This window comes from Pezoporus wallicus, unplaced genomic scaffold (genome assembly GCF_028554395.1).
Source record: "Pezoporus wallicus isolate ANWC-B61680 ecotype Strahan unplaced genomic scaffold, APGP_CSIRO_Pwel_v1 contig_6427, whole genome shotgun sequence".
Taxonomy (NCBI): Eukaryota; Metazoa; Chordata; class Aves; order Psittaciformes; family Psittacidae; genus Pezoporus; species Pezoporus wallicus.
Window position 1 is genome coordinate 159,140 of NW_026639823.1, and position 19,290 is coordinate 178,429.

Genomic DNA, 19,290 nt, shown 5'->3' on the forward strand with positions numbered 1-19,290 from the left:
CTCATGCTCTGCCAGGGAGGAGGGCAAACCGTGAGGAAGCAGAGACAGGACACCTGACCCAAACTGACCAAAGAGGTATTCCATACCACAGCACGTCATGCCCAGGATGTAACTGAGAGTTACCTGGAAGGGTTGTAGGAAGTATCGGTCAGTGCTCAGTTGGTCGGGGGGGGCTGAGTTATTGGTTGGTGGGTAGTGAGGTGCTGTATTCGCTTCTCTTGTTATTTCCTTTATCATTATTGGTGGTAGCAGTAGTGATTTGTGTTATACCTTAGTTGCTAAACTGTTCTTATCTCAACCCATGGGAGTTGCATTCTTTTTGATTCTCCTCTCCATCCCACCGGGAGTAGGGGAGAGGCAAGAAGGGGGGGAGTGAGTGAACGAGCTGTCTGGCTGGGTTTAAACCATGACTGTGGTTTTGGGCTGTCTTGATTGCTTTTGCAACTGACTGCTAAATTATTTTTTATATACATGTTTGTTTTACCAGTATGAAATGGTATCAGTCTCAACTGAGTAACGTATCTACTTTTTCCTTTTTCTCTTTATTTTCTTTACATCGCTTCAAGGGAATGTGATAAGAATTAGGTCAAATGCTATAACTACAAACAGTTATGGAGAAAATGAAATTTTAGTGCTGATAGTGAGGAAGACATGGTATTTTGTATGATGATTGTGAAATTTTTTATTTTTTTTTCCCCAAATGAAGTTGCTGGTACAATAATTAAAGTACAATGTAACTCTAGCAGACTGGGTCACTGAAGTGTGTACAGTGGGGTGGAATGAATTAAAGTGAAAATTTGCGGCCATCTTTTAAAGCTCTAGTACAAGAAACTCTTATGTTGACTTTTATGTAAATAAATCACTGTCTTGGAACCTTGAAATGTTTGGGCTTTGGATTTTGTAATGACATTTCACATCCCATAAGGGCTTTAGTGCCTTTGTAAATCAGCCCCGAAGTCTGTGGTGATGAAATAAAATTATGGGGTTTGGGTTTCTTGTCGCCTACTTTGCTGTCTTGCCTGCAAAGTTTGTTCTGGGTTTGCTATTAATATCCACAGCTACGCATTCAGCATAACATTTGAGATTAAATGAGGAACATAGGCTTACCCTTTTCTGCAAGACTGAGAAACTACAATTGATTCTGTGTATAATATCTGGTTGATGATGTGTTCTAACTTATGTGTATATCATATTTTTCCTATGTAGTTTTTAGAAGAACAGAGAAGCTGCGTTCTGTTTTCCTGCAGTAAGTGAATTTTTTTAAATATGTGGCTAAAGACACAAGCATGGGCATCTGTTAGAAGCACCTGAGCCATTTTCTAGTGTTAAGATAATTGATAATTACCTGTCTTGGTTTAAACCCAGTCAGCTACAGAGTTTCTACTCCCCAACCTCTTTCTTTCCTTCCAAGCGCACCACCACACCCCCCCTTCCCCCCCTCCCCCACTCCCGGAGGGATGGGGCGGAGAATCGAAAGAATGTAACTTCTGCCACGTAAGTGCAAGTTCCCCAGAATTGAAGCATCTGAGCTTGAACTCAGAATTGCTTGTTTATCTCATTCTAAATCATTGCTTGTTTATCTCATTCTAATCGTTCTGTCTCTTTCTAACTCATTCTTCCTTGAGGACCTTCCCAAAGTAAAAATTAAAAAAAAAAAAAAATTCAACAGGCTGCAATAGAAACATGTTTTTGCTAATTATAAAATAAAGCTAAAGGGGGCTGACTCCCTTTAGATTTAGATTCTTTCTCATGGTAATGTTATGAAAGGTGACGTTTTTTCACTAATCTGAAAGGCATTTTAACATTTGTTTTCATTTGGCTTAGCAGAAAGAAATTGTTACAGCAGCTTTAAGCATGTTCTAACCCACAAAATTTCTAACCAGGTACTATTCAGGGCAAATTATTCTGTACAGTTGTAAAAAGGCTTCTACACCTAAGGAATGTGCAGAAGTTTCCTGTGATTTCAGAGCTTCTATTGTGGCATTTGGAAAGCATAAAGACAGTCTGGTTATGTGAATAGAAAAAATGGTGAAGCTGTAAGAAAGGGGATCTTAGACCATTTGGAATAAGTAAGCCCAAACTGTGATGATAGAAACAAACAAATGGGGGCGGTGGGAGTAAGGAAAGCCAACTAAAAAGAAACCCAAGCCAAACTGAAATACTTTAAAAGGTTAGAGAACAGTAAAGAAACAGTTTACAGGCATGGTACATCAGAGCACTGAAGAATGAACAAGAATGGAGGAAGAAATGCTTTAAACTTGAAGGAGAAACATTTTTTCATTTCCCAAGTTCAATGTTAGACTCTGAGCGTGTTTCTCCACCAGTGCAGAACTAGAGAGCATCATCAGGCAGAACACTTACTCTTATACATGCAGCACTCTTTGATGTGGTGAAAATGAGTTATCTAGAGTTTTAAAATGTTTTTTTTTCTATTTATTCACTTTTCCACTAAGCTGATTAGGGAAAGAGCAAGAGCTACTGTAACATGCAGCTTCCGTGTGCACTTGAAAACCAGCTGCTCTGTCTGCAGGGAATGCAAAAAGGGTTAGGTCGTGGTCTAGCCTAATGCTCTGCTGTTCTAAGTGTAGAAGAGGCAGAGCATGAGGAAGACTTACAGAGGTAAGAGTTCAGGTGAAGAAAAAAGTAGTTCCATGCTTTGGAATGAAATAAAGGATTTCATTTATTCATCATTCTAAAGGAAGGTATCTTCCCTGATGACTTGAATCACTGTTCAGTTGTGCAAGCAGTGGCTTTAATATTGTAGACAGGCTTCTAGGTTTCTATAGGAAAGACACTGCCCAGCTCAGTAGTGTCCAGCTCAGAAAACAGTTCAGCAGCCAGAAAAGCACAAGTTGCAATGTACAGTGTAATTTGGTTCCAGAGCACTAATAAACTTGGAGGTTTATGAGAAACCTAGAGGAGCTGCTGTAATAAAAGGGACTCTTAAGGTCAATGTTTTATTACTTTAAGAAAATGTGGAGAGCTCCTTTCTTCAGGTTATACGGTTGGGGAAAAAAAAAACAACTTCATCAGACTAGCTTATGCAAATATCCACGGATATTTTGCTGCAGAATCACTTTCCTCAGTAATAAGGGGAAGTTATTTAGCCATCATCAGTAAATAGTGCAGTTTAGAAAACTTGATGCTTTTCTTGACAGTTTAATCTCTTTCTATATCCCAGAAAGCAAATAGCATCATGATTTTTCTCAAAGTATTAGTGCAAATTTTTTTAAACTCCCACCACCAAGCCATATAAATAGGTGTTAAGGCCTTTAGTGATGGTTCAACTGTTAGAGCTCTAATGTGATTTTTTTTTCTGTCAAAATGCTTTTCATATTATATTATGATTATATGAGTTTCTATGCCACATATGGGATTTTTAACTGTCAAAGTTTTTTCAGACCTTTTTTTGTAGTCAGAGTGCATATGCAACTGTCTCTTTAAAGACCATTTCACCAGAAACTGAATGTTGTGGGGTGCATCTTTAACTGAAGATTTAGGACTGAGCTAATTGTAGTTGTGGACTGTTGCAGAATGACTCTAAGAGCAGAACCATAGAGTTCTGGAGGACTGTGCAAGCAAGGCAGGGGGTGGCCCCCACAGGTAGCCAGAGACCGGACATGGGAGGAGAATGTGGAGGAAGCTGGGGGGGCTAACCAATACTGTTATGCCAAGAAGGAGTGGCTGAATACTACTCCTATATATGTGTGAACTGCGTCACAAGTAAAGTAGAAGTTGCTTATCACCCATATTGGGTTGGCCTGACTGCTTCTCCTCGCCGCTTACAAATGGCGCCCGAACAGGGACGCGGACTACAGGGCCCTGGTCGCTGGGGACCCGGATTACAGGGCTCCGACTAGCGGGGACCCGGATTACAGGGCTCCGACTAGCGGGGACCCGGATTACAGGGCTCCGACTAGCGGGGACCCGGAATACAGGGCCCCGACTAGCGGGGACCCGGGATACAGGGCCCCGACTAGCGGGGACCCGGAATACAGGGCCCCGACTAGCGGGGACCCGGGATACAGGGCCCCGATCGACGGGGACCCGGATACAGGGCCCCGGCCGGCGGGACCCGGGATACAGGGCTCCGACTAGCGGGGACCCAGATACAGGGCCCCGGCCGACGGGGACCCGGAATACAGGGCCCCGGTTTAACGGGGACCCGGATACAGGGCCCCGGCCGACGGGGACCCGGATACAGGGCCCCGGCCGACTGGGACCCGGAATACAGAGCCCCGGTTTAACAGGGACCCGGATACAGGGCCCCGGTCGATGGGGACCCGGAATACAGGGCCCCGGTCGACGGGGACCCGGAATACAGGGCCCCGGTCGACGGGGACCCGGAATACAGGGCCCCGGTCGACGGGGACCCGGATACAGGGCCCCGGCCGGCGGGACCCGGGATACAGGGCCCCGACTAGCGGGGACCCGGGATACAGGGCCCCGGTTTAACGGGGACCCGGATACAGGGCCCCGGTCGATGGGGACCCGGGATACAGGGCCCCGACTAGCGGGGACCCGGATACAGGGCCCCGGCCGACGGGGACCCGGAATACAGAGCCCCGGTCGATGGGGACCCGGGATACAGGGCCCCGGTCGACGGGGACCCGGATACAGGGCCCCGACTAGCGGGGACCCGGGATACAGGGTCCCGGTCGACGGGGACCCGGAACGGCGAGTGAGCGGCGCCGGCGGCAGCGGCCGGGAAGCGCGGGCAATGCTGCTGCGGTGGCGTGACGGACCCGGGTGATTCGACTAACCGAAAGAATCCGCCGCTGGGGCGAACCAGACACTGCTGCGTCGGGAGGCCGATCCGGAGACCGAGGTTACAGGACGACCCAGAAGAAGACGATCCGGAAAAGGCTGGCCATGAAAATGGACCGAGAGGTAGCCCTGGACTTATTACAGTGCTTCTTATAAAAGCGGGGAACTGAGCCCTGAACTTTTTACAGTGCTTTTTATAAAAGCGGGGAATTGAGCCTGAGACTCTAAAGCAGCTAGCAGGTGTAGTGGCTGGGGAAGGCTAAGAGATATTTTTTGCAGATCCTAATACAATATTTGAGGAGAGTGAGTGGCGAAAGTTTGGTGATGAACTATTTGACTCAGTGCTTAATGATTATAAAAAGGCAAAGAAACTCGGTAAACCACGGAGGGAAGTAATGAACTGTATAAAAAGATACAAGGCAGAAAAGAAAACTGCCGCGGTAGCAAAGGAGAAACTAGGAACAGACGTCCCCGGTCGGTTGAAACCGGGGGAAGATTACAACTCGTTCCCCCCCCCAACTCGCGGGAGCACAGGGTTTCCCACCCCCCCCACCCCGCACCCCCCCTTTTCCTTTTCCCCCCCTCCATCAGAAGGTGCCGCGGAGGAGGTGTAACCCCCTGCTCCTCCACCACCCCAGTTCCGAAAGTAGGGACTTTGAAAAGGACAGAGAAAGTATATTAGAAGGTATACGTATGATAAATGCCGAGGAATCCGAAAGAAAGAGGGCGGTGCCTCGGCGCCGGATCGATTGCGGCGCCACTGTGAAGCACGCAGTAGAAAATAGGAATCATGCGCGAGCGGGAGATTTAAAGGAACCGCGAGCCTTTCTAACCCACTATGCCTTAGAGTGAAAAAATTTTTAACTCAGTCACGGAGGAGCCAGGTCTGCAGATGGCTACATACCGAACGAGATACATCTGATAAGAAAGACACAGCTGCGAGCAACGGAGACCCCGAGTTCGGCGCAGGATCAGCCCCCGAATCCCCTGAATCCGAGCTAGATTTATATCCTCTGCTTCCAGACCCTGACTCTTTTGTCTCCCGGGTGGGTCTGCTCAGACTTACTGGCCCTGGAGACGCTCAGTTGTAACAATGGATAATCAAAGAGGTGAACATTACCGGGGAATTTTCTGCAATGGGCATCTTTGCATATCCTGTGTTTACTACACAGCAGGGGGCTAAAGAGTGGGAAGCTCTTGATCTCAAAATAGTTAAGGAGGCCTGACAAACAGTGACCACATATGCGTTACAATCCTCTTATACTCAAGCTGTATATGATTTTTTTCTTGCAATTGACAGGGGGAGCCCATACAGTTTCTCTGTGATACTCATGTGCTAGAAGTTGGTAAATATAAGTATGTCCAGGTTTCTATCAACCCTTGGAGACCTCTGTAGATACTGCTGGCCACTTCTTCCAGCACAGGCTGGCCACCTGTGTCGGAATGAGTGTGCATTTTGGTCAGTATAAAAGCCCAAGCCTCATACGATGTGGGTGAGGCAGAGCCTCTGCGGGGTGCCTGCTAAGGTTGAGCCTGCCACCTCACACTGCAATGATGCTTCTCGGAGCTGGTTTGCTGTTAGTCTCCACAGGGTCCTTGTGCCACATTCTGTACGTGGAACTGTAGTGGGAATAATGATAGCTTTTGCAGGGACAAAAAAAAAAAAAAAAAAAAAAAAAAAAAGAGGGGGTTGAGAGAGAGTAATGATGTTACATTTAACTTTAACCTGTCTACTTCTCAAGAACTGATAACCTGGGGGAGGGGGTATATTTGTGCCCTCCTGCCTACAGTTCCATGGCGACTGTCTGCAAAGTTTGTGAAGCCCTGCCATGAGCTGGACAGACGAATGCATAAACCTGATGCCTCAGCTGCAGGAGCTGACCGTGATTACCCCAAGCAGAAAGAGATGGAGGAAGAGAAAGAACAAATAACTGCAAAACATCACTTGGGGGCAACTGAAAAGTAACATCCTGAATATGTGTGCTTGTAAAGTAGCTATATTAGAGGTTGTGATTTTGTGTATAAAACCACCTGTATTTACTAGCTAGTTGCTAATAAGAAACTGCACCTTGTATTGTATAGATTTGTCACTTGTAAAAGAGATGTTAGAGTATGGAAATTTGCAGTAGCTGCTAGAAAATGCTAAGGCAAAAGCTAGAAAAATTTTAATACAATGGTAGTGTTATAAAGCAGGTGATGGAACAAATTAAGAGGGGGGAGAATTCCACTGGTAAGAAATTTCTTTGGCTAGTCCTTCACTGCCATCAGCATCTTCAACATGCTGCTGCACCCTGTAATAGTTACTCTGCTAATGTAAATGTGTGTGTGCCTTGCTGTAGTAGCGATTTGTTACTGGATAAAACAAAAGGGGGAAGATGTGGAGACAGTGTTCTCACAGGAGAATGCATAATTGGTACATAAACTTTGAATAGTCCTGAAAGATACAGCAAGGCCATGAGAGGCCTGAAGAAACTTAAGCAAGCAAGATAAGAGACTGGAATTCACCAAGTTAATGAGAACTGTGGACTGTTGGCAAGCTTTCAAGGTTGAGTTCTCACACCTGTGTTTAACCAATTATATGTTAGTCACTAAGGGTCTTCAAAACATGTATCCAATCATAATATGCCAAATCACTGTAAGTGCTTCAGCCGGGGCCTTGGCTCAACTAAGCAGACTGGGTTGCTGAGTTGCTAAGCAGACAATTCTACATCGAAGGCAATTTCTGATTTGTTTTAATGTTGACTCTGTAAGACATGCAACACTGCAGAACCTTTTGTTGTTGGAACAGGGACATGGATGTGAAGAGTTTGATGGAATGTGTTGTATGAGTCTCTCTGATTATGTTAATTCGATGCACTCACAGCTGAGAACCCTGGCTCAGCTTACCCAGCAATAGTAAATGAGCAATATCCTAAGAATAACTAGGTGGTTGTCTTCACGGGGCATTACAGGTTGAGTTGAACACTTCGGTTTAAAAGTATTGCACTTATGTATCATTGTTAGGCTAATCATCGTAGCTATTAGACTTGTTTATAGTTGTGTGATAAAACAGGTGAACAGAATAACCCATAATGCCTTGCTTGCACAAAGAAAAAGGGGGGAATTGTTGCAGAATGACTCTAAGAGCAGGACCATAGAGTTCTGGAGGACTGTGCAAGCAAGGCAGGGGGTGGCCCCCACAGGTAGCCAGAGACCGGACCTGGGAGGAGAATGTGGAGGAAGCTGTGGGGGCTAACCAATACTGTTATGCCAAGAAGGAGTGGCTGAATACCACTCCTATATATGTGTGAACTGCGTCACAAATAAGGTAGAAGTTGCTTATCGCCCATATTGGGTTGGCCTGACTGCTTCTCCTTGCCGCTTACAGTGGACTACTTGAGACAGTCTCTTTAGACATGAAAATCCTGGGTAACTTTGGTCTGTAGTCTTAATTTCAGTGTCTCTGTTCTATAAGACTGCTATGCCTGACTTGTATAAAACAGCAACAAAAAAAAAAAAGAAATGTAATGTAATAGCTGTTGCAGTTAAATGACAGAAAAGTAGTAGTTCCAATGCAAATATTAAATATTTCCTATGGTATGATAGCTTGGTGAGACTCATGCTTTTGCTGCCCTGTTAAATAACAATAGCTGTTTGTGTTGAGGCTTCTGAGATTCAGATCCTCTGCAGCCTTTATTAGCTGTATTTCATGAACTTTTATAAACCTCTTGCCTTCAACAACAGCAAATGAAACTCTACCACAATGTCTCCCTCTAGGCCACAGACAACTCCAAGTTCCAGCAATTCAATGTTGGAGGTGGATTGCAGAAAAATTATTCTGTCATGTGTCAGTAGCTACAATATATCAACCAGTAATACTTATTGTGAAAGAAGTACTTGCTGTGAAAGAAGTGGGGATACTTTCAATTACTGCCAGCTGCTTAATTATGCATGGTGTGTGAAGCTGTGCAGCTCATTGTGGTGTACAAAGCACTGCTTCATGTTTGGCTCTGAACCCTGGGTTTGCCTCAGGCACATGGGACCAGAAACAGAACCTGAAGGTTCGTGGTCTTTTGTCAAAGAATGTACAATGCGTGATAAATTTGGCTCTATAGAAAAGGTTAAACTGAGAGGTTAAAAAAAGTATACCTTCTGTGTTTGTGTATAGTATGTGTTTGTGTACAACAGAGCTGAAGCTGAGTGGAGCACAGCAACCACAAGCCCTGAAACTTAGCTTTCTTCTGAATAAAGTTAGTATTATCTTGCTAAAAACAAAACAATATCTGACCATTCCAGGCAGTTTGATGTAGTAGCTCATAGGATGAGAATGATAGCTGGATTATATCTAATAGTCTAATGTGTGGGCCTTGCACATAGAGCGTCTAATGGTTGAGAACTGATTCTGGTGACCAGGCTGAAGAGCTGTTCTCCTGATTAACCCTGCTTGAAGGAATCGCAGAAATGTTCTGGCAGTCTCAGGAGCAGTTTCATTTGTCCAAATACTTCAAAATACTTATTACTTCAGTAACTAGAAGTTTCCACCTTGTTTAGTAACTCAGCAGTGAAAATAAAGGTGTTTTCCCTCTTTCAAGGCTTTGAATATACGTGCATGAATGATCATCTCAGAGACTTGACTTCAAATAGAAAGATCTCTCACTGATAAGCTTTTTACATTGTAGGCAGATGCGTAACCTTAGTGTAAGCAGGTTAGTATATAAAGAGTTGGCCATAATTCTTGAGTAATGATTTTCTTGAGACTGTCTCTCTTGTTTAGGGAGGTCTTTGCTTATTCCAATTTTAGAACTGAAAAGCCCTTGCTTAATTGGTGTTACCATCACGTGTGTGGAGTTGTACTGATTTTGGCTGGGATGGAGTTAATTTTCACAGTAGCCTGTGTGTGGTGCAGTTTTGCATTTGTGATCAAAAAATTTTTGGTAACACACCAATGCCTTACCTGTTGCTGAAGAGTATCACACAGTATCACAGTATGCTAGAGATTGGAAGGGACCTCGAAAGATCATCTAGTCCCATCCCCCTGCCGGAGTGTTTGAATGGCATCAAGGAGAGGGTGGAAAAGAGGCTGGGAGAGCAAGTGACAAGAGAGCAAGACACAGCAAGAGAGCTAACCCAAGGTGACCAAAGGGCTATGCCACAGACCATCATACGCTCAGCAGTAAAGCTGTGGTTGGGAGTTCGCCAGGGTTTGCTGTTGTTCAGTGACTGGCTGGGCAGCAGTTAGCTGATGGTGAGTGACTGCAATTTGAATCACTTGCTTCTTATTCTGTTGTCTTTTTCTCTTCAAGCTGTCTTTATCTCAAGCTGAGTTTTCTCACTTATGCCCTCCCAGTTTTTATCCCCCTCTTTCGGAGTAAGGAGGCATGAGCAAGTGTTGTGTAGTGTTTAGCTGCCTACCACTGTTAACCTACAACAGGTCATGGCCAGTTCACAAGAACTGCATGGATACTGAGAGCTAGAAATTACCTGATTTAGTGCTGTCAATCCCTTAACTTCTAGTTTGCAGAATTATACAAATAGTTTCTGTGACTTATTGCACAGCTGGAAGTCAGGAGAGGACAAATATATTTCATTTTTGCTACGTAACATATGCATAGATACATGCAACAAGCTACTTTGTCAATGTCAAATTAATTGTCCAATAATATTGAACTTAAATCTTGCTGTAAACTTGGATGTTTCCTTGCACATAATACATTATGTACTAAACCATACCTGCTACTGCAAAACCATACATGCTACAGCATACTATTCTATGATTCTATGATTCTATGAAAAGGGTTTCTAGAAAGGCTTATTCCTAACAATTTGCTTAAAAATAGATAGCAAGAGATTTCCCCTTTACTTGTATTACTTCAGGTATTATAAATGTTTTTCAGTATGTATAAACAGACTTTGCTGTTTAGTAAGTGTCGTCATATGGTGGTTATGTAGCAGAAATAGTTAAACTAGTAAATTCAAATTTTCCCTTCCTGGTCTAGATTTCAGTCAAGAAAATAACTGTAGTCTTTGCATCCAATTTCCCTGGTCATATCCTCTGTAAAGATACATACTTAAAACCTCTATGATCTTTCATCAGGATTCTCTGCAGATGACCTTACAATGACTGTTTCAATTTAAAAAAAAAATCTTCATTCAAATTAATTGTTTGGATAATAGTTTTTGCTTAAAAAAAAAAACCCAAACAAACCCAAATCATGTGTCCTAGGTATGTAAGAACTCAGAAAAAGCGTCATGACTTCCTGATATTCTGTTGGAGGGAACTGTGAAAATTGCCTGCATCTAGTTATCTAGTTTTGGTCTTTGTTTTATGCTTGGCAAATAAGAGAAATAGATCAAAATGACAAATCGTAAGAAATGCTGGGGGTGGGGGTTGCAGTTGAAAATTAGCAGTCCTACTTACTGGCAGACTATCAGATTCATCACAATATGGCAGTACAAAATAAAATGGTTAGGCAATTGCACTTGGTGAGCAGGAGCATGGAAAGGAAGATCAGTTTAGAGGATAAAGGAGGAATAGTGGCAACTTCTTAGCAATACTCAGTGATTCAGAGATAGTTTCCTGTAAAGTAATGCCACATGACATACATTACATGTGAAATCTTACGGCTTGTATTTTAGGTTATCCTTTCAGTTCAAATGATAGAAAGCTCCGTTCTTGACAGCACCAAAAAGAAGCCCAGAAGGTGATAGGGCTTCACTTCCAGTCAGCACTTTTGCATTTGATGCTGGTGTTCATGATGAATAACCTGAAAATATTCTTAAAGATGCTGGAATGGCTTCTCTGCTGCGCTAGATTTCTACATTATTCAGTAGGTACAGAGGGACCATCAGCATACAATTTTTAATTTTCAGTCTGTCTAGCTCCACAACTCAGTGTTTTGGTTTTGTTTTTATAAAAGGGAAGACCCTCACTAAGCACAGAATGCTGCTTCTTTCTGTTTTTGTCTACTTGGTTGGGTGAGATACTTGCCCTATTTATTCACTCCTTGCTCTTTGCTTTCTTACTGAGAATTGGTGCTGCTTACAAAAACAAACACATACCTATTGCTTTCAAGTGTGTTACCTGACAGTCTGAACACATCTAGACATTTCTCAAGAAAGTAACTTGTGTTATATAGTATATACAGTAAGACATAAGTGAACTCAGGAACCCTCTTCAGACCTACAGTCTGTGTAATTCTGCTATTAAAAAAAACAAACAAACAAAAAACTCCCCCCAAAAACCCAAACCAAACACAAAATACTCATACAAAAAACCTAAATCAAATCAAAACAAGTACACCATAAAACCAAACCCTGAAAACTGGGTAAAGATGCTTTCCAAGTACTCTGCTTACTGCAGAATGCCTCTTAATATTTTTTTTGTTGTTGTTACCTTTAGACTTTGGCATGCTGTACAGAAAAACCTGCTGAGAGTAGCTGGTTGAGCTTGCTCATACTCCTTTACAAAGGAAACCTTATTCCTCAGAAAAATCTTTTTTTTTCTGGAGCAGTGATACCATGTTGTCCTGTTTCCAGCTACTTTTTCCTAGGTAAGCCCACATGAAAGGATAATGACTGGTGGGGTGTGTAGTACTCTGCAGAAGTCCTTTTCACAGGGATCATGGAAAATGGTTGATCAGGCTAAGGCAATGGTTTCTGCATTTTCTATGGTTTTATCTGTGATGTGAAGGTTATGGCACACTACGTGCCACACTATGGCACACTTCTCTAGGGGCTGGCTAAGTCTTATGTATATCTTCCATTCACCCAGGGAAGTTCACACAGCTGAAGAATTCAGATTATTTGATTCTGTGTGTGGGTTAGTATCATGTGCTTCTCTTCATAATGGCACTTACACAGCGTGAGTTAGGATTTGATTAATGAGAAGAGCAGCTGAGATCCTTCATGTCGCACAGCTCTATTACAAGAAAATCATCACAGCAAGTCTGGCAGAACATGCTTTGTTCATCCAAGGCTGATTATCTGAACAGCCTTACAGAAATATGTCAATGAATGCCTTAAAGCTAGGACTCATAGTCCTACAATAAAAATAGATATAAAATGCATTCATTACTTTTCATTTAAAGAGAAGTTACATTTGTTGGGATTTTTTCTCAGCTAATGTTGAATGAAAGCTGATTTTTTTCATAAGGATCACTCACTTTGCTTTATGTTTTTTAAACAATCAGAAAAGTTTTAACAGAATGTGAAAATAAGCTTGAAATTCTAAGTCTAAAATCTGTTCTGAAATATTTATTCCTTTAAAATTGAGCTAATTGAAGTGATTTTCTTACAATTTTATTACATTACCACTTACTAGGTCAATGGTGGTTCTTTTGAATAATCTTTAAAAAATAAAATCTTTCAGTCTTTAATGCCAGTTTACCTGTAGTATCTCACACAGGAGCAGTAAATACATCTTATGATATGTAATAGTGGGGGCTTGTGCTCTTAAAGCACTGTGCACTTATTTCCATTGTCAATCTGAGTGTTACAAGCAAACAAAAGTTAGCATCTTTAAAAATGCAGCCTTTTAAGATCCTAAATCTGTAGATCTCACTAGTAGCCTGCTAGTTTAAAACCCCAAGATAAAGTTTGAAAACCCATATGTAGAAGAAATACTATGCTGTAAACTGATAAGCCTTCAGAAATTAATAAATTTGCTTAAATGCTTGAGGGATTTTGGTTAATCAGTGATGGCAAAACTTGGCTTTCTTGCTATAGAGATTTTATTTTTTAGCTGAACTTTGAAAAATAGAAGAAAAGAAAAATAAAATCTATATAGGTAATGTGTAGAATGAATGTAGGCAAAAGTAAAATGAATACTAAATGCAAAATTCTTATAAGCTTTGGCTTGAAGATATTAGGCTCTTATCACAGGGCCTATTAAATACAAATCCTCTGTTCAGATCTTAATCATCATTCCTAGTCCATGCAGACTTCACCCCAGTGAAGTCTACTTCTTTTGCCCGTAGCTGAAACAAAATGCAGGGTGCCTTCTTACGGGGTTTTACTATCTTTATGGGATTTCTTTCAGTAGCATATTCTGCTTTTAATGGGGCTCTGAGGTGTGAAATTCAAAGTGAAAACACATTTTAATGCAAATTAATAGCAAATGTCCAAGAATGCCAGGAATTTAGCCTTAACTTTTATTAGAACCAGCCTGTAACTGGGGAACAGATTAGTGACTTAGGCACAAGTTTGGTTTGTAGCCTGTAGATGATTCTTTTGGCACCTCACTCTATGAAAATGCTGGAGTCATCAGCCACGTTGGAGCTTGAAGTTCAGCTCAGCAATCAGCTTGCCATTGCTTGCAAAGAAAACTATTGAAAGTTGAAAATTTCAATAAAATTGAAAGCGAACTATCTATTAACCACTAAAATGAAGAAGAGCATATGCACTTTCATCACCATGAAATAAGGACTAATAAAACAGTCATAAAACATTGAAACTCGTAGTTAAATAGATATAAACTTTCCAATTCCAGTTTTTTCTCATGAACCTAGAGAAACATTTGATTTAATTTGCTGCCTTTATCAGTTCTGGTTTTGAATACAGGTGTTCTGATGATATTTACCAAACTCTGAAATAGGTGATCCTGGCTCCTGCCTGATAAGAGATGCTGTTTGTTGGTCAGCAGTACAAATATGTACGAGTGGTGTGACAGAAAAACAAAGGAACTAGTAATGCGTTGATGTTTCCCTTTGGCTTTTTTCTCTTGTATTCTCTGAAAAGAGTATCTTTCAGTGGCAGAACTGTAGAGGGGTCAGAAGGATCATAGGTGTATCAGATGTGAGAGTAACAAAGAAGTTAAAATGAATTTAAGTGATTGAAAGACTAATTGGATTTTTATTTTTTTTAATTATTCAACCTTGATGATGAAAGGCCCAACAGAAAGAGAAGCAGCAGGAATTAGCTGAAGCGGTAGGCCTTGTAATTTCTAGGGAGAATACATATAAATCCAGGTCAGGTATTCCTGCCTAGATTGTGATCTCTTGTGACCACCACTGATTCCTGCTGAGAATGAAGGAGAGTTGTGCTCAATCCCTCTGAATACCTTGCCACAGGCTGTTTGTGATTCTCAAATTTACAGGTCAAGGTGCTATAAAATATTTGAGCCCATTACCGAATGTTACAAACAATGGTTTAATTCCCTTTGCACAGGCTATAGTGAATTCACTTACTGGCCACCCAATGCGTGAAGTATTATAACTTGTGACTCTTAGTTTGTGCACCTGTGAGCAAAATTAGCTACCCAGCCAACAGTGAGAGGGCTCATCATTCCTCTTCTGTCACTGTGCTGGTATTCTCCATATTGTACCAGGAAGCACAAAAGCTTTGGCGTTCCAGCTGCTGTTAGATCTGTTTCAAAAGCTTTTGGGGTAAACAGATGTGTTTATACCTTGCAGCAAGAAAATACGGTGTCCACCATTTCCATGAGCTAGCTGATTCTGATAAAACTGCCAGACACTCAGTATGTGATGATGGCAGCTGCAGGAGGCAGCAATCTGCAGGTGCTTATGGCTACGTAATGGCCTTTGAGCAATTTCTGGCTACCTGTCCTGCCTCTGTGGTGCTCATGCTTTGACCTCGTGCGGTCACATTAGGTCAGCATACATCAGGCCTTATCATGAGCTATTAACCAAAATCTGAGCAGGAAGGGAGTGAACAGTCACAATATTTTGGGAAGTGAATTTAGGCACTTTGATACTGAAGTCATATCCTAGGATAACTCCAGGGACTACAGCTAGACTGCCTGGCTTGGGAGTGCTTTTGAGACTACCCCAGCCTCAGCATGTATGGAGGGAACCTGGGCACCTGCAGCCTGCAGAGCTGCCCAGACTCATTTCTGTATCCATATTTTTGGAAGTGAAAGAAATTCAGAGAGTTTATCTTTTCTGTCTCTGGCACCCTCCAAATGCCAGTCACTAATCTTGTGTAAGTCTTGCGCAAACATGTATAAGCAATAGCTCTACGCAGTATTGGTGCTCTGATGTTCCCTGTTTTCTTTAAGCAACAGAGCATCAATTCAGACAAACAAAAATAACTTTATTAATGCCACTAGGAACAAATATAGGTACTTCATAAAACTTCAGTTGGTGCAAACTGGGGAAGTGTTCTCATCATGCTGCCTTTATCAAATAAACTGCTTCACTGCTTCTTCAATTTTTTTTTTTTTTTTAGATTGAGGTGTTAAACTTCACACAATTCCATTACATAATTTTTACTGTTTCACAACAGGAGGCTTGACATTTGATAGTGCTTTGCTCTCTATTCTGAAGCACCCTAATTGTGTATGAACGTATGCTGTAAATTGCTGTCTGTTCCTCAGAAATGGCTGCAGATACTTGTCACTTTGTAGGTCTTATCAGTACAATATGAAAGTACTGGAGATGGCAAGTAAGGAATGTGTGTGTTTTCTGAGGTAGTTATGCCAATAAGCTCTGGCCTGTTGTAAGACACAAAAACTGTGTTGCGACTTAGGTGAAAGTTTTCTGCACTTTGATGTTGATTAACATATAATTTTCATAGACTCTGAATTTATAATAATTCCTGGTTTTTGAAATAGGCATCTTTCAAGTCAGAGACTAATTTATTTCTTTTACTTTTTTTTTTTTTTCATTTTGCAAAATGCAAAGGATTCTGAAAATCAGAGACAATCACAGTTCATTTGTATGTTAATCTTACCAGATAATCATCTTGGAAGACTGAATATGATTAACACCTTGAATCATAAAGTAGTGAAAATGTACAACCCTTGACAGGGACTGAAACATTTAATACAATGTAAAAACATATGCGCAGGACATTGTTTTCCAAATACTGAAAATTATAAGCAATTATCAAGTATCTTACCGGACTGTACTCATAACCTGGTTTTAGTGATTCTTTAACTGATACTATGCTTCACTTCTCAGCAACCTGATTTTAGGATAATCACCCTCGATCCATGATTGACACTCTTCCTGCTTGATGCAAATATTTCTGTGGTGTACTTTAAGGGGGTAATCAAGGCTGGAGATGAAATAAGGCACTCTTGTGACAATTGAGAAGGGAAGAGCTTAATTTGGCAGTTTTCATCAGTGGGGTATCTGGCAGAAAATCCAGGTGGTCCTGAGTCAGCTTGAGCTAAACTTCTAGGGAAGTGAGCTTGCAGATGCCAATTTTCTTAGCCTAACCTAAGTCTTATTTTCAAGACCTTTTCTTGAAGTGGGTGTGTGTATGTGCAACTTATGGGTGTGGCCAATTGCCAGAAAATGTATTGGTTAATAATTACTTAGGATGACACTTATCTATGATGTAGATATCCTTTCTTTCCATGAAGGGTTTACAGATGGCTAACTCCATCCTTTGCATACCCATTTACACTCAAATAGGATTTTTATTTTTTTTTTATTACCTATTTTCTCAGAACAGAAGGTAGGGTAACAGAGATGGTGTCAAAGGATGTTGGGTTTCTTCTGACTCCCAACCATGTTTGCAGCTTATAAATGTGGGTGCTGTTTGTGACTTCAGAATATGGTTGTGAATAGTTTGTGATTTTTTTTATTTTTTTTTCTTTTATGGTGCTAATAACAATTTTCTTGTAGCTAGCATCAACCATTAAGTAGAAACTGCCTTTTCAACTCTGAAATGGAATTTTGTATCTCAAATCATTCCAGGACATGCCATCAGACTGCATCCTTAGTGGTTGCTTCCTCATCCCTTCAATGAAAGTTGCAGTAAGGAAAAAACCGGCGCTCTGTCCCTCAGTGAGCAAGTTCAGAGTAGGTCAGACCTTGACATTCTTACATGCCTATAGCAAGAAAATAAAAATAAAAAAATAGGGGATGTAAATCATGGTGGTTTGTTCAGTGAGGCGAATTTTCATGTCAGGTGGTGGCAGTGCTTCACTGTTGTATGCCCTTAAGCTATGTAGGGTCAAACTATTGCATTCTATAGCATAACTACTTGCAGTACTACATTCAGCAATGTTGAGTATGTTAGCCTCTTAAGTTAATACAACATGCTGGGCCATTTGATATCAAAGATAATACGTTAATGGAAAATGTTGGTTTTCATTTTAACTTCAGGTAACATGACCTCTTGGGATGGCAATACATTCTAATCTAGTATTTTCAACATGCCAGAAAACATATAGGTTCTATTTTGAAATTGTCTCTTTCTACACTGGTGGTTTTTCTTTAGTATTTGGAGGTTGGGGAAATATTCTTGGTTGTTCCCCAGTGCTAACTTTGTTATTTCATGAACTGGAAAAACATAAGGGAATTTTTCAAACAATTTAGTGTTTTCAGTCTGAAGTATGCTGAAAAAAAAAAAAGAAAAGTTTCAAAATATTTTGAGGAATGACTGAAATAATAAAATGAGCTTTGGATAACATTATTTTTCAATGCAATTGAATAATTCACGTCAATGCATACAGTAGGACTAAGGATAAATGGAACAAGGGTATCTGAAATAAGAAAAAGGAAAACTTAAAATGAGATCATGAAAAGAGTTCTGCATCATGAATTTAAATCCCCATGACATAGTTGAATGCATTTTAGACCCTCTTGGAGTACTTTCGGTGACAGTTATTTTGGGAGAGAAAGCACAAAGTGAAATTTGTAATGAAGGTGAACTTTAAGTCTTGGAACTCTACAGGAGGGTTTATCTCATGGTCATGTACAGGTGGTTTCAACATGAAGATTGTTCCACCTAGTTCTCCCATGTTGGTGGATCTGAGAGGTGACCTGCTTCCAAGTGTGCTGGTCTGGCAGATATTCTCAAAAAAGACTTTTTTTTTACTTTAGGAGCTGAAGTTCTACCCAGGCTTGGAGTCAGCAGTGGCCAGCATGCTCAGTTTCTCAGTGATGTGTTCTCTTGTGTAGTGTATGTTCATGCTGTTAAAGTTTTGATACAGGTTTAAGTAGGCGCAGAGAACTGGAAAGGTCCAATGCAACCAAAAATAGGAGGACTAAAGAAGACAGTTGAGCATCAAAATTAACCCACAATATTTCTATCAATAAGAATTTATATTCACACAACAATGACATATAAAGGATCAGTTACAATGTTTATGTAAAATCTTGCTGGTTTGTTTGGTTTTTTTTTTTTATGAGGAGGGTTTTTTTTCCCCTCAATTATTCTTGGGTGAAATCACAGCTTAACCAGTGGTCAGCCAAAAACAGTGATGGTTTGAGAGCAGGTAGAAAGCAAAAGATGGCTTTGGCCATTGAAAAAGATATGTTTAATTTACAGCAGTATAAAACGCCATTACATTTATTACAGGTAATGGTCTAATAATCATGGCAAGATAAAACCCCTTTTATTAGGTTTTCATTGAATTACACCGTAAAAAGTAGCTGTAAAGGGTCTTCACTGTAATTTGATTCAGCTGTCTGGTACTCATACTGTACCTTCTCACGTTCTTTAATAAGGACATTTTGGGATGTCCTCTGAAAAGATCAGTAGGTTATGATTTCTTTCTTTTGTAAGTTACAGTAAGCAACATCTGTACTTTTGTACAGCCCTACTGCTCTTTTAAAGCATGCTGACAAAACC